Genomic DNA, 14,211 nt, shown 5'->3' with positions numbered 1-14,211 from the left:
TGGCAAGAGAAACGAGCTATGAAGGAAACTGGCAAAATAATGGTTTGTTCCTCCTTCACTGGGTAACACACAACACCAGAAAAATATCATTAACAAATAGAGGGAAGGGATATTGAAGAGACAGAATATGTTTTGCTGCAGATTGGCTAAGGCCTAAAATAATGTCAGAACATAATTTCCTTATTATCTCCTCCTTCATCCTGACCCACCTAGTATCATTATTATATATTACAGTCAATCTCTCCTAGTAACAGTCTCCCATTGGGCATCTATCTATCATGTGATTGTTCTAAAGAGAAGTAAGATTAGTTCAATTCACATTTTCTAATTACATTTTCACTTTTCCCATTAGGCTTAATCTCAACCACTAGTGTCTAACTGAGGCCTTACCATTTCCAACAGCCTTCTCCACTCTCTTTTCCTCTGCCCCTTCCCCTCTGCAAATCCAAACTTCCATAAAATTCATATTAAAAAAGCATTCTTTACTTTTGAGACACCATAATAGATCCTTTCAGTTCCCTGGCTAACCTTTATTATAATATCACTCTGTTTTTTTTCCACCATCAAGCTGAAGAACTTAACAGAATCATTGACTTGATGTTGGAAGGAATATAAGAAATCATCTGTACCTTCATTTTATAAGTGAAGAAACCAATGTCATGAGCTATAATTCCATCACAAGTACTGTGATATCAAATCCAATATTCTTTCCAGCATGCCACAGAAATTGTTAACATCCCCTACTAGTTTGTCTTTGTTCTCTGGACTGGCTATCCACCACCTGGCTGGCCAGCAATAAAAAAACAGACCTTTTCCCATGCCTTATCCCTGAAGATGGGGGAGTCTAAGTGGCACAGTGAATAGAGTGCTCAGCCTGGAGTAAGGGTCATCTTTCTGAGTTCAAATCTGGCCTCAGACACTCCCTAGATGTGTGACCCTGGGCGAATCACTTAACCTTGTTTGCCTCAGTTTCTCCACATGTCAAATTAGCTCAAGAAGGAAATGGCAGATCATTTCAGTGTCCTTACAAAGAAAACCCAAATTGGGCCACATAGAATCAGGCATGAGTGAACAAACAACCATATCCTAAAGACAGCATACCATCTTTTTGTGAGATACTTATAGGGTTTCAAAATTAATCACTACTCAACAACAAAAAAAAGTGGTTATGGTAGCAATCAAAGGGAATATTTTTGAAATCTAAGTGATCCTCATAGTCAATCTTGATTATCCTTTTACACTAAAAAGAAAACAAAAAACTTAATTTTTCTTTATTAATTTCTCCTTCATTTTATTAACTGATTCCTTATTTATAATGACAATTCATATTTGTTTAGTAGCATCAATGGTTTATAAAGCATGTGTAAAAAGTGCTTATATAATGTTTTACAGTTTTTCAAGCCCATCCTAAGCATTTAGAATTCCTAGGAGGATTCTTTCCCTCAAGCCCTGTTAAGTGTTTAGAATATGAAATTTGTAAAATTTAAAATACTACCTAAGTGGAGTCTGGGATTACGATCTACAAGTTCTGGGAGTCAACAATGGGACATGATGACTAAAAAGTAAGCCTAATCTTGGTTCAAAATAAAAGATAAAGATTTCTAAGGACTTGAGACTGCTTTTGGATGTGTGTGTGTACCTGCATACTCGAGTTTGATCAGGGATGACATTATTTTTACACTCATAATTTGGGATAGTTCCCCTTTTCTTCAGGTGAACTCTATCCCTCAGGCTTTGATAAGTACTTAGGAACAGTATTATAAAATTTAAAGGACTACATCAATATTGTGTAAAAGGTGTATGACTTTTCATGGAAAAAAGTTAACTATACCCATATTTATACTCATATACTCATCCAAATGTAGATATGGAGGCCAAAAGAGGTAGTGAGAGCTAGGTCTTCTCTAAGAAGAGGAAAAGCTTCCAGGAATAAGGAAGTGACAATCCCTGTAGACACTGCTTAGGTTAGACCACATCCACAATCTCACATTCATTTGGGGGCATTACACTTTGGGAATGAAATTGACAAACTGGTAAATGTCCAAAGGAGTCCTACCAGGATGTGAAAATCCTCAAGTCCAAGCTATGTGATGCCTGGTCAAGGGAACTAGAGAGAGTTTGTCTGGATCAAAAAGAGTCAGGGGTGTGTATTATATCTTATGTTCAAGTGTTTGAAGAGATGTCATGTGGGAAAAGGATTAAATTAGTTTTGAGGCCAGAACTAGGCCCAAAAGGCAAAAGCCAAAAGGAAGAAATTTTCAGTTTGATGTCAGAGAAAATAAAAACAAACAAAAAACAGTACAAAATAAAACCTTCCTATCAATTACAGATCCCCCAAAGTAGGCTAAGCTGCCTTTGGAATTTCTCCTTTATTGCAGGTGGCACAGTGAACAGAGCATTGGCCCTGGAGTCAGGAGGACCTGAGTTTAACACTTACTAGCCATGTGACCTTGTACAAGTCACTTAACCCCAATTGCCCTCCTTCCCCCCTCCAAAAAAAAGAGGAAGTCATAGAGCAGAGGTTTCACCCACTTCTCAGGTCTTCTATTTAAGAAAACTTTTCTATCATTTGGCCAAATTTTCGCCAAAATTTTCTAGGGTATTAAAAGTCACCAAAGTCCTTGGAGTGTGAGCGATGCTACACAATGGGCATACGGGGAGATAGTACAATATACCAACTATTTGCTTCAACTGGTATGGTCTTCTTGGTCTATCACTGATCGAACTTTCAATGTTCCTTTATATTCCCTTTCACTTTTCATGTCTCAAAAGGAAAAGGAAGGGAGGGAGGGAGGAAGGAAGGAAGGAAGGAAGGAAGGAAGGAAGGAAGGAAAAGGGGAAGGAGAGAAGGAAAGAAAGGCAAGAGGCACTTAAGATGAAAGATATTAAAAATCAAGGACATCGATTTGAAGTTTTGTGAGATCTTAGGGAATATGTCCCTTGATTCTGTTCTTTTTCCTGTTCCCCATATTCTGTCAGAGACAGCACAAGTCTGCTAATCTGGCCCTTTGTTCAGCTACTACATTGTCACTTATGCTGATTTTTATGGGCTATATTCTTAAGGCTCTTACCTTAGGTTGTTCAAGTGTTCTCTGTCCTTTGTGCTCATTTATCTGCCTGCTTGTTTGCTGACTCACCTGGATGATGGCAGATGTTAGCCATGAGCAGCATGAAATCTATGAGCTCTCAGAAATGCATCCATCCTCACTAAAGCACCAGGGAGAAGAGGCTGTAGTCTATAAGGGAGAATTGTAACTTCTGCAACAGCCAGACTTCCTGTTCCGTCATTCTGCTTGATTTTCTTTGCGGATCTCATATGTCCCTAAGCTATTACTTGTCATTTTAAAATTTAATTCTACAAAGGAGAGCAGTTGGGTAGCTAAACTGCTTTGGGGAGGGGGTATTTTTGTTATTACAAGTTTCATTTTAGTAAAAATGCATTTAGTTCATCTGAATTATATGATTTTTCTTTCCTTTGTTATGCACCTAATAAATTCTGTGTAAGTAATTCATGTTACAGGACTCCATAGCTTGCTCCCTCCCCTGTTCCATTTTTGGATTATCCAACTGCCTTTGCAGAAGGAAGCAATGTGATATTATGAGAAGAACCCTGGATTTTTAGGGGGAACATCTAGGCTCTAATATTGGCTTTCTTTAACTTATCATTTAGATTCATTGGCCTTCAGTCTACAACATATCTCACATCCATCCCTTTCTTTCTATTCACATCATAGCCACCATAGTTCACACCCTCATCACTTCTCTCCTGTACTATTGCAATCACTTCCCTATTGATCTTCCTACCACTAATCTCAGCACTTTCTAGTCTGTCCTCCACAAAACTACCAAATTAATATTCCTCAGGCACAGTGATCATGTCACTTCTTTTCCTCACTCAAGGAACTCCATTGACTTTCTGTTCCTTCTAAGACCAAAAAGAAGCTCTTCTATCATTTAAAGTTCTTCAAGGTCTAGTTTCAGCTTATTTTTTTCAAATCTGTTGTATGCTGGTCCCCTTTATATATTCTACATTCCAACCAAATTGGCTCTAACTCTCCCAGAAATCAGTCCTTCCCCCCAATTACTTGTAGTATATATGTATGTATGGAGTGGTCTGCCTCCTTTTATCCCCCTCACCTTCCCTAGATAGCTGGGTGGCACAGTGGATAGAGAAGTGGGCCTAATGTCAGGAATATGAGTTAAAATTTGGCCTCAGACTAATTACTAGCTGTGTAATCCTGGGCTAGTCACTTAATCTCTGTTTGCCTCAGTTTCCTTAACTGTAAAATGAGGATAATGACAGCACCTACCTTACAGGGTTGTTATAAAGATCAAATGAGGTGATATTTGTAAAGTATTTAGCACAGTACCTAATAAATACTAAGCACTATATAAATGTTAGCTATTGTTAATATTACATACACATATATACATATGTGCGTGTTTACTTTGTTTCCTTCCAACAAAAAATAAAGACCTTGAGTTGAATAATGTTTTGGTTTTTTTTTTTTGGTTTTTGTGCCCATAATACTATGTACATAGTAGGCATTTAATAAATTATTGTTAAGTGACTGACTGAATGGAATGGAATGTGAATTTATATGAAGGACACTGTGCTGATGGAGAATAGTTAAATTTTAGTGTTTGTGTCCATTTGTTTGCATTGTTTCAGGGCACCCAAATTTAAAGAGCACCTCACATACTTGTAGCCCTTCAACAGGTAGAAACAAATGACATTAGCATGAATAACTGATAAAAAATACAGAGGTACTAGTCAGAAACACAGAACATCAACTGGAGTCAGGAAGATATGGATTCTGATCCTGCCTTTGAAATTCACAAGTGGTGTCACCTTCGGTGAGTCATCTAGCCTATCTCAGCCTCAGCTCACCTGTAGGAGAGTCATACATAAGACTATAGTCTGAAAATGTATTCTGATTATATATTTAATATACATATATTACTTTGTATATACCTTTAAGCACTTTATAAATGTGAACTGTCACTATTGTTATCATTCTTTGTTTCTTCCATCTTTTTATTATTCTTATTGTTATCATTCTAATATGTACTTCCTCTCCAAGAACCTTGTTTGTACCCCATGAGTTATTCTGAGAATGTGTCTTACTTGTTCTGTCCTCAACAATGGCCTCCTAGTATCCCAGGGTCTAAACATATGAGGTTTTGTGCTCCAGCATACGGTGTCTTTTTCCAGTGTCCTTCCCTAATTGAATTTGCCTCTAAAATGTGACATGAGTACATCTATCTTGCTGTTTACTCCATAGCCCATTTTATGGTATTTACTTTGGGTAACAGGATTGCTAGTTATGCCTATGTCTAGAGGAAGAAAAGGAGCAGAAGGAGGCCCTAAAAATCCAGTGGGAAGAAAGATAAATCTCGAGCTGCCAAGAAATCTAACTATAGAAAGGGACTGGGCAGATTAAGAAACCCAGGGAAGGCCAAAGGTCTGGAGCCTACATGGCTGAAAATCAGCAGTCTGGAGAGACTCCAAAGTCTGCTAGCCTATTTGTCCTTTAGATTCATTGCAAGAAAGAAGATCCTCAAAGTCATCTATGTGATGGCCCTAAAATCTCCCATATTTGAAAAAGTGGTGATAACATTGGAATTCCAGGTTCTAGATGAAGCTTGTTTCCTTCTCTCTTTTCTAGCTCAGAGCAGAGAGTTTATAATATCTCCCCTAACTCTTCATTCTTGCAGGATCCAGGGCAGTATGATTCTGAGGGAAAAAGACTGAAAGAAAAGAAAGCACGGCTGCCAAAGCCTACCACCAAGCTCAGTCATATTAGCCACCTTTCCCAGTTGTTTATTTGTGGTCAATTTCTTTTCACTGAGTTTGAGCCCTGTGGTGCAATCAAAGTTCATTTTGATATGAAAAGCATTTAATATTGTCCTTCAGTTATTTTATTGTATTTACTCAGCAGCCATTAACCTCCCTCTCAAGAAAATATTGGCTTAACGGAGTGATCAAGATAAAGAATAGCTTATTATCAGGATTGGGACCATAGTTCATAGCATTCCATCTGCTCTGGGAATTGATACAGTGATTAAATCTAAGAGAGACCCCAGGTCAGTCTATTAAGGGATGATTCAGAGTAGATCCTTTTGCTTAAGTTAATTTGGTATGTAATCACTTTGGTGACTTTAAGCATCACAGCTTTACCTAAGAAAGTAGCAAACTTCATCGACAAGAGCCCCTAAAGACATACCACCCCCTCCTCCTTTTTCAGAGAGGCTGTGTGACTAAATCCCCTCTGAAATAGCCTGGAAGGGACCTTACCAATCATCTAGTTCCCTTCACTTTTCAGATAAGAAAATTGAGGTCTAGAGACATCGAGTGCTTTGTTCACACTAATATAAGTAATGTGTCAGGAACAGGATTTGAACATGGATCTGTGGACTCCATAGAAGGTGTGCCTTCCACCTTGCATCCTTCCTCCTATGAAGCTGCTCAGAGCAGTGTGCCTTCTTATAGAAAACACTTCCATTCTCTGTACTCCTTCCAAATATTTAACTTAAAATAATGCCCTGTTAAGCCAACCTGTCATTAATTAGTCCTTTTCTTTTATATCTGGCAATACATGAGCACACATAGACCTATGAAACAAGCTTTCTCAAAGTCTACAAGTTTAGAGGAGTCCAGATGTATGAGAAAGATATGAGTTAATAGAGGATTGGGCTTTGATTCTGTTTTCCCTTGCAATCTATCAGTGTGATGCCAAGAATGTCACCATGGGCTTTAAAAAAATGAAGGGAAACCAATTCAAAGGATAATATAATAGAATTTATTTTTCCCCCAATGTTGCTTGTGGAAGCTTTGCCTGCTGGCAGAGCTGCAAAATATAGTGTCCAATGTCCCATACTGGCTGGATGCCACGTTAAAATTGGGGGATGTGTTTTCAGCTTGGCAGATTAAGGCTCCAGGTGGTACGCCTTGAAATGAAATGTTCTCTAGTTGGAAAGAAACCTTCCTACCATGCATAGTGCAAAAGAAGCTGTTTTTAATTTTTTTTCTTCTTTACTGAATACATCCTTGCAAAAAAGAAAGAACTTTGGTGCATATTTTTAAAATTTAATACTAACATGACAGTTCCTTATAAATGCATATAATATATTGGTGTCCCAAAAATCTTACTGCAGTTTTAGGCTAGGAAAACTTAAAATTGCACTAAGATTTTTAGGAGGAGAGAGAGGGAGAAGGAGAAATGAATGCTTATACACAGCTGTGTCTTTTTATCCTTAAGACCTAGCACAGTGCCAGGCATTTCGCAGATACTTTCAAAAAGTGCTTGTTGATTGATAGACTTGCAGGGATTTTCAATTCTAGAAACAGCTGAGTTGATAAGTATTTTGCTAAAGTATGATTAAAGAACAATAGATAGAGGCATCATGATGTAGTGAATAGAGAGTTAGGAAGACCTGGGTTCAACCAACTTACACTGCCTGGGTTACCCTGGAAAAGACACTTCATCACTTAGTACTTCCAGAAAAATCTCTATAACTATAAATGTAAGAGAAGGTGATGAACAAATGAATGAATGCAGGAATGTTTGAAAGAGTGAATAAATGAGAAAAATATTTATCAAATGCTTATCATGTGCCAGGCATTCTGCTAAGCTCTGCGGATAGAAATACAACCAAGTAAAACAGTATGTGCCCTCAAACAGCTTACTTTCAAAAAAAAGGAAAGGAAATACGTAAAAGGGAATGGTAGCCAGGGGAGAGTGTTTTGGACAGATATGTTAGAGAGAATGGGCATTGGAGTCATAGAGGGAAACAATGGCATCTCCTTTCTAGGAATGCCGATCTCGATAAGTTTATCATCTTCAGAGATAAAATTGGAGAATAGATAGGGAAGGTACATAGATGGTGGCATGGCCTGAATATGATCAGAAAGTGACTTAGACCTGAAATGGTACATGACAAAATTAATGCCTATCAATCAGAGCCTAAGAGCATTCAACATCAGAGGTAGAGTTAGAGAGAAATCAAGCTGGCATGGAGTTGGCTAGAAATTGACCATGGGATGTTGAAGTGAAGGTGTTGACTTGAAATGGTAGAGAAAGTTCCTCATTGGGAAGGAGTTTCCTAACCAATAAAATCACAAATCTGGTCCTTTCTCCCATCCCACAGGGGAAAAAACTACAGATTTCATTCCCTTTCTACTGGCTTATGGGCTACAAGAAAGGAACAGGGTTGTGATGTATTTTCATGATTTTTCTTTTCATTTTCATTCAAATATTTTCAGATGTCCAATTTTCGAGACATTCAAGGGGATTGTTGCTCATTTGTCTGATCTTTTGTTTATTTATTTGAATTATAAGATTCTCTTAATCTTGTGTACCAAATAGTATATTAACCTGCCCCTTTCCTCCTACCTCTGTACCCTGAAAAGACAACAGATCATGAAATGGAAGAATTGGGGCTAAATTCTCATCTCCCCCCCACCCAATCCCCATCTAAGCTATTAATCTGTGTTTGATTCCTGGCATTGGGGCTATAAAGTCAGCTCAGTACTTGCTAGAATGGTCTGGAAGATTTATTATTAATATTTTCTGGTAAGAAGAAATGAATGATTTTCATGTAAGCACATCTTTATGAATGCTATTTCTTGAAAGATTTTTTTTTCCATCCCACACATTTCTCACATAAGCTGCTCAGCCACTGAAGCCCTCTTGCTGTTTCCACTCAAATCAGAGCTGTAACCTTAAATCTCTAGGGCTCAGAACCATAGGCTCAAGATTTGTGACTTACAAGTCTCTTAGAATCTCAAGGCTCAAAGAAATTCTAACATCCCTCAGGATTCAGCATATTGATTGAGACTTGAGGCTCAAAGAAACTTCATAACTAGGAGATGTAAGAAGCCAAGCCTAAGGGTTTAGGGCTTATGAGTCAGAGGGAATTAGGAGAGTCAAAGAGTTTGGCCTATGATTTACCATTAAAATGATTTCAAATGTGTACTTGAAAAGTCCATTGCTGGTCTTACAAAATGCTTGTTGATTGATTAAACTTTGACATGTTTGGTACAGACATTCCTACTACTACAGATCCAAATTCCCACATGCCTTCTTTCCAGTATAATTCTTGTCCATATTTTCTTTTCTTTTTTAAATTAATCTTTTATTTATTTTTAGTTTTCAACATTCATTTCCACAAGATTTTGAGTTACACATTTTCTACCCATCTTTCCCCTACCTCCACTCCAAGATAGCAAGCCTACTGAATATCACTTTCCCCAATCTGCTGTGTCTCATATCCTCCCCCATCCTCCCCCAACTTTCTAGTAGGACAAGATGGATTTCTATACCCCAGTGCCTGTATATCTTATTCCCCTGTTGCATGTAAAAACATTTGTTAACATTTGTTTTTAAAACTTTGATTTCCAGATTCTTTCCCTTCTTCCCTCCTCACCCACCCCCACTGGGAAGGCAAGCAATTTAATACAGGTTGCGCAGATGGAAGTTACAACTTCCATAGTAGTTATATTGTGAAAGACTAACTATATTTCCCTCCATCCTGTCCCAACCCCACTTGTTCTGTTATCTACTTTGACCCTGTCCCTTTTTAAAAGTGATTGCTTCTAACTACCCTCTCACCCAGTCTGCCCTCCCTTCTATCATCCCCCCTCATATTATCTTCCCCCTACTTTCCTATAGGGTAAAATACCCAACTGAGAGTATTTATTCCCTCCTTAAGCCAAATTCAATGAAAGTAAGTTTGTTCCATTCCCTTTCACCTTCTTGCTCTTGCCCTCCATTGCAACAGTTTTCTCTTGCCTTTTTTAATATGAGATAATTTATCCTATTCTATCTCTTCCTTTCTTCTTCTCCCATTATATTCCTCTCTCAACTCTTGATTTTAATTTTTAGATATCAAACCTTCCTATTCAACTGATCCTGTGCCATCTGTCTGTGTATACATATAAACACTCACAAATGTATTTATACATACATATATGTGTGTGTGTGTGTGTGTGTGTGTGTGTGTATTCCCTTCAAGTATCCTCATAGTTGAAAAGTCTCATGAGTTAGAATTATCGTTTTTTCCATGTAGGAACGCAAATAGTTCTTTATTATTTCTTTTATCCTGTTTAATTTCTTATGCTTCTCTTTCTTCTTGTATTTGAAAGTCAAATTTTCTGTTCATGTCTGTTTTTTTCATCAAGAATGCTTGAAAGTAATGGATTAGGCACACGAGATTCAGAAGTCAACGGCTAGAGTAATCTATTGTTTGATAAACCCCCATACTCTGGTTTTTGGGATAAGAACTCCCTATTTGACAAAAACTGCTGGGAAAACTGGAATATACTATGGCAGAAACTGGGCATAGACCATTATCTAACACCATATACCAAAATCAAGTCTAAATGGGTGCATGATCTAGGTATAAAGGTTGATACTGTAAGCAGTCTCCTAAAACAAGGAATAGTTTATCTATCAGACTTGTGGATAGGGAAAGACTTTATGGCTAAACAAGAATTAGAGAACATTATAAAATGTAAAATGGATAATTTTGACTACATGAAATTGAAAAGCTTCTGTACAAACAAAGCCAATGTAACCAAGATTAAGAGGGAGGTGGGAAATTGCGAAAGAATCTTTACAACCTATGTCTCTGACAAAGGACTCATTTCTAAAATATACAGAGAACTGAGTCAAATTTATAAGAATACAAGTCATTCTCCAATTGATAAATGGTCAAAGGATATGAACAGGCAGTTTTCAGAGAAAGAAATTAAAGATGTCTATAAGCACATGAAGAAATGCTCTAATTCACTATTGATTAGAGAAATGCAAATCAAAACAACTCTGAGGTACCACATCTCACCAGTCAGATTGGCTAAGATGACAAAACAGGAAAACGATAAATACTGGAGAGGATGTGGGCAAATTGGAACACTAATGCATTGCTGGTAAAGTTGTGAACTAATACAGCCTTTCTGGAGAGCATTCTGAAATTATGCCCAAAGGGCTATAAATACTTTCATACCCTTTGATCCGGCAATACCACTTCTAGGGTTATATCCCAAAGAGATCATAGAAATGGGAGAAAGACCCATATGTTCAAAAATGTTTATAGCAGCTCTTTTTGTGGTGGCAAAGAATTGGAAATTAAGGGGGTGCCCATCAGTTGGGGAATGGCTGAACAAGTTGTGGTATATGCATGTTATGGAATACTATTGTGCAATAAGAAACGAGGAGCAGACGGTCTTTATATTTACCTGGAGAGGATTATACAAATTGATGCTGAGTGAGAAGAGTAGAACTAGGAGAAATTTGTACACAATTACAGACACAACATATGTATGATGACCAACTTTGATAGACTAGACTCTTCTCAGTAATGCAGTGATATAAGTCAATCCCAAAAGACTCATGATGGAGAGAAATATGTGCATCCAGAGAAAGAACTAGAAAGAAAAAGAAAGAGTTTATATCCAGGTGGAAGCAAAATACCTGATCTTTTTCCTTCTCTTATTTGGTTTTATGGCCTCTTTACCATTTTTCATTCCAGTTGATACAATCTGTCTTTATAACCTGACTAATGTATAATGTGAAAGTATTTACAGACCCTATACTTGATTATATGCCTCCATGGGAGGGAAGGGATGGAGGGGGACAAAACATGAAACTCAAGGAATTGTGGAATTGAACCCTGTAAACTAAAAGGAAACAAACAAATTAATTTAAAAAATAAATTAAAAAAAGAATGCTTGAAAGTCCTCTATTTCACTGAATATCCATATTTTCCCCTGAAGTATTATACTCACTTTTGCTGGGTAGGTTATTCTTGGTTTTAATCCTATCTCCTTTGACCTCCGGAAAGCTGCTGGATCTCATGTTATCCTGATTGTGTTTCCACAATACTCAAATTGTTTCTTCCTGACTGTAATATTTTCTCCTTGACCTGGGATCTCTGGAATTTGACTATAATATTCTTAGGAGTTTCCTTTTTGCGATCTTTTTCAAGAGATGATCAGTGAATTCTTTCAAATTCTATTTTGCCCTCTGGTTCTAGAATATTAGGGCAATTTTCCTTGAGAATTTCTTGATGGATGATTTCTAGGCTCTTTTTTTGATCATGACTTTTACGTAGTTCAATAATCTTTAATTTCTCTCCTGGATCTATTTTCCAGGTTTAGTGGTTTTTGTAATAAGATATTTCACATTGCCTTCTATATTTTTTCATTTTTTTGGATCTGTTTTATAGTATCTTGATTTCTCATAAAGTCATAAGCTCCCATTTGGTCCAATCTAATCTTGAAGGAATTATTTTATTCAGTGAGTTTTTGAAATTCCTTTTCCATCTGGCCAATTCAACTTTTTAAGGCATTTTTTCCTCATTAGCTTTTTGCGCCTCTTTTTCCATTTGAGTTAGTCTATTTTTTAGTTATTTTCTTCAGTATTTTTGGGTCTCCTTTAGCAGGCTGTTGAATCACTTTTCAGCATTTTCTTGCATCATTCTTATTTCTCTTCCCAATTTTTCCTCCACTTTTCTTACTTTATTTTCAAATCCTTCTTGAGCTCCTCTATGACCTGTAACCAGTTCATTTTACTTAGAAGCTTTTGATGCAGGAGTTTTGACTTTGTCGTCTTCTTCTGGTTCCATGTTTTGGTCCCTTTTGTCCCCACAAGAGGTTTCTATGGTCTGATTGTGCTTCCTCTGCTTGCTTATCTTACCAGTCAATTACTTGACTTTTGAGGCCTTTGTCATGATAGAAGTCTGCTTCCAGAATAGAGAGAGCTGTGTCCCGAATCACTGGGATTCTCACAAATGTAGTCTGAGCTCTTAGGAGGGTGCCCTCTCTTCAGCCCCCACAAGCTCTGGCACACTGACCACATACCCCAGGACTACTACCCAAGACTGCAACCCAGATCTAAGCAGGTCAAAGCAAGAGCAACTACTCTGTGAATGGTCACTTGGTTCCCCTATGATCTGCAGGCCAGGAGATCCAGAGGCAGTCACGGGGTAGCAGCTGCAGCCATACCACCTTTGCCACCTCTTGCCCTCAGGGCAGGGGTCAGACTGTGCTCTTTTGTCTCCCAGTTCCAATAGAGTTCCCCTACTGACCTTTTACTTTCTCTTTGGCATTTATGGGTTGAGAAGTCTGGAAACCACCTCTGCTGCGGCCAGTATGGGCTGCTGGTAGGGGCCAACCCGGGTTTGGCCCAAGCCAGGGCCTGAGCCACTCATGAGAGACTGAGTTGGCTCCCAGCTCTATGTGATAGACCCTTTCTGGCAGCATGCTAGGCTGCCTTCAGCAGGAGATTTATTTCTCTCTGTCATTTTGTGCATTCTCTAGCTCTGAAATTTGTTGAGTCATATTTTGCAGGTATTGGAGGTGGTTGGTGTGGGAGCTGAAGCAAATTCCTGCTTTTACTCTGCCATCTTGGCTCTGCCTCCATATTTTTCTTATAAATCCTCTAACATGCTGGATGTTTTCTTCTTGGATGTGTGTGTGTGTGTGTGTGTGTGTTTCCAGGGTATCAATATACCACTTGGTTTGTCATTAATGTCTCACATTCAAGCTACATAATTATGACCTTTCTCCTTTCCCAGTAAAACCTCACTTTCTTAATGGCTCTTATACCACTTGAAAAAGTATGCAAAGTACTCTTTATTAAGAATATTCCTAAGCCCCCAATCTTTCCATTGAACTTTGGAGTTAATTGTGATTTTTGTTTTTCTCAGATACTTGTGTTCTGTGATTTACAGTCATATAACCTCAGTAAGAGAACATTGGTTTTGAAAAAAGGAGCTTTTTCCAGCAACAAGCATTTTGGAATTATTGAAAGCACTTTTCTCCCAAAGCAATCCAACCTAGGCTTCTATTACTACTCAATTTCAGGCTCAGCTTATTCTCTGCTCACAGCATCTGCCCCAAGATGTATCCAATGACAAACTAATTAGATAGGCTGCCTGCCAAGGACTCTATCATAAACTAGACACAGTGTTTGTGCACTTTGTTTTTCCAGTGTGGATTGGTAGACAAATCTCTTTTACATTATCGGGGACTCTCATGAAACATTGTAGCGATCTAGTACACATTGCACTTAGTTCAGTTAGGAGCATTTGCAGACCTTTGTCATCAATTGAAAATTCTACATTCTTTTGGACTTCAAACAGCCTATCTTCCATGGCACAGATCAGCATTTGTTTTGGAATTAATAATATTTGGATAGTTGCCTGGGA

At 38.0% G+C, this 14,211-nt stretch overlaps 1 protein-coding gene and 1 long non-coding RNA gene across 4 annotated transcripts in view; one reads left to right on the top strand and one right to left on the bottom strand.

Moving 5' to 3' along the window:
* SLC8A1 (solute carrier family 8 member A1) overlaps window positions 1-14,211 on the top strand; it is a 429,157-nt gene that overhangs the window by 164,038 nt on the left and 250,908 nt on the right. The window lies entirely within an intron of this gene.
* The window catches only part of LOC138148755 (uncharacterized), a 28,345-nt gene that overhangs the window by 12,879 nt on the left and 1,255 nt on the right, over window positions 1-14,211 (bottom strand). The gene's annotated exons all lie outside the window — the stretch shown is intronic.

The sequence above is a fragment of the Petaurus breviceps genome, unplaced genomic scaffold (genome assembly GCF_028583685.1).
Source record: "Petaurus breviceps papuanus isolate PSGF00001 unplaced genomic scaffold, PetGlider_PUasm1.0 90842, whole genome shotgun sequence".
Lineage (NCBI taxonomy): Eukaryota > Metazoa > Chordata > Mammalia > Diprotodontia > Petauridae > Petaurus > Petaurus breviceps.
Note: the sequence above shows the minus strand (reverse complement) of the source record. Positions and strands in the feature narration are given on the sequence as shown.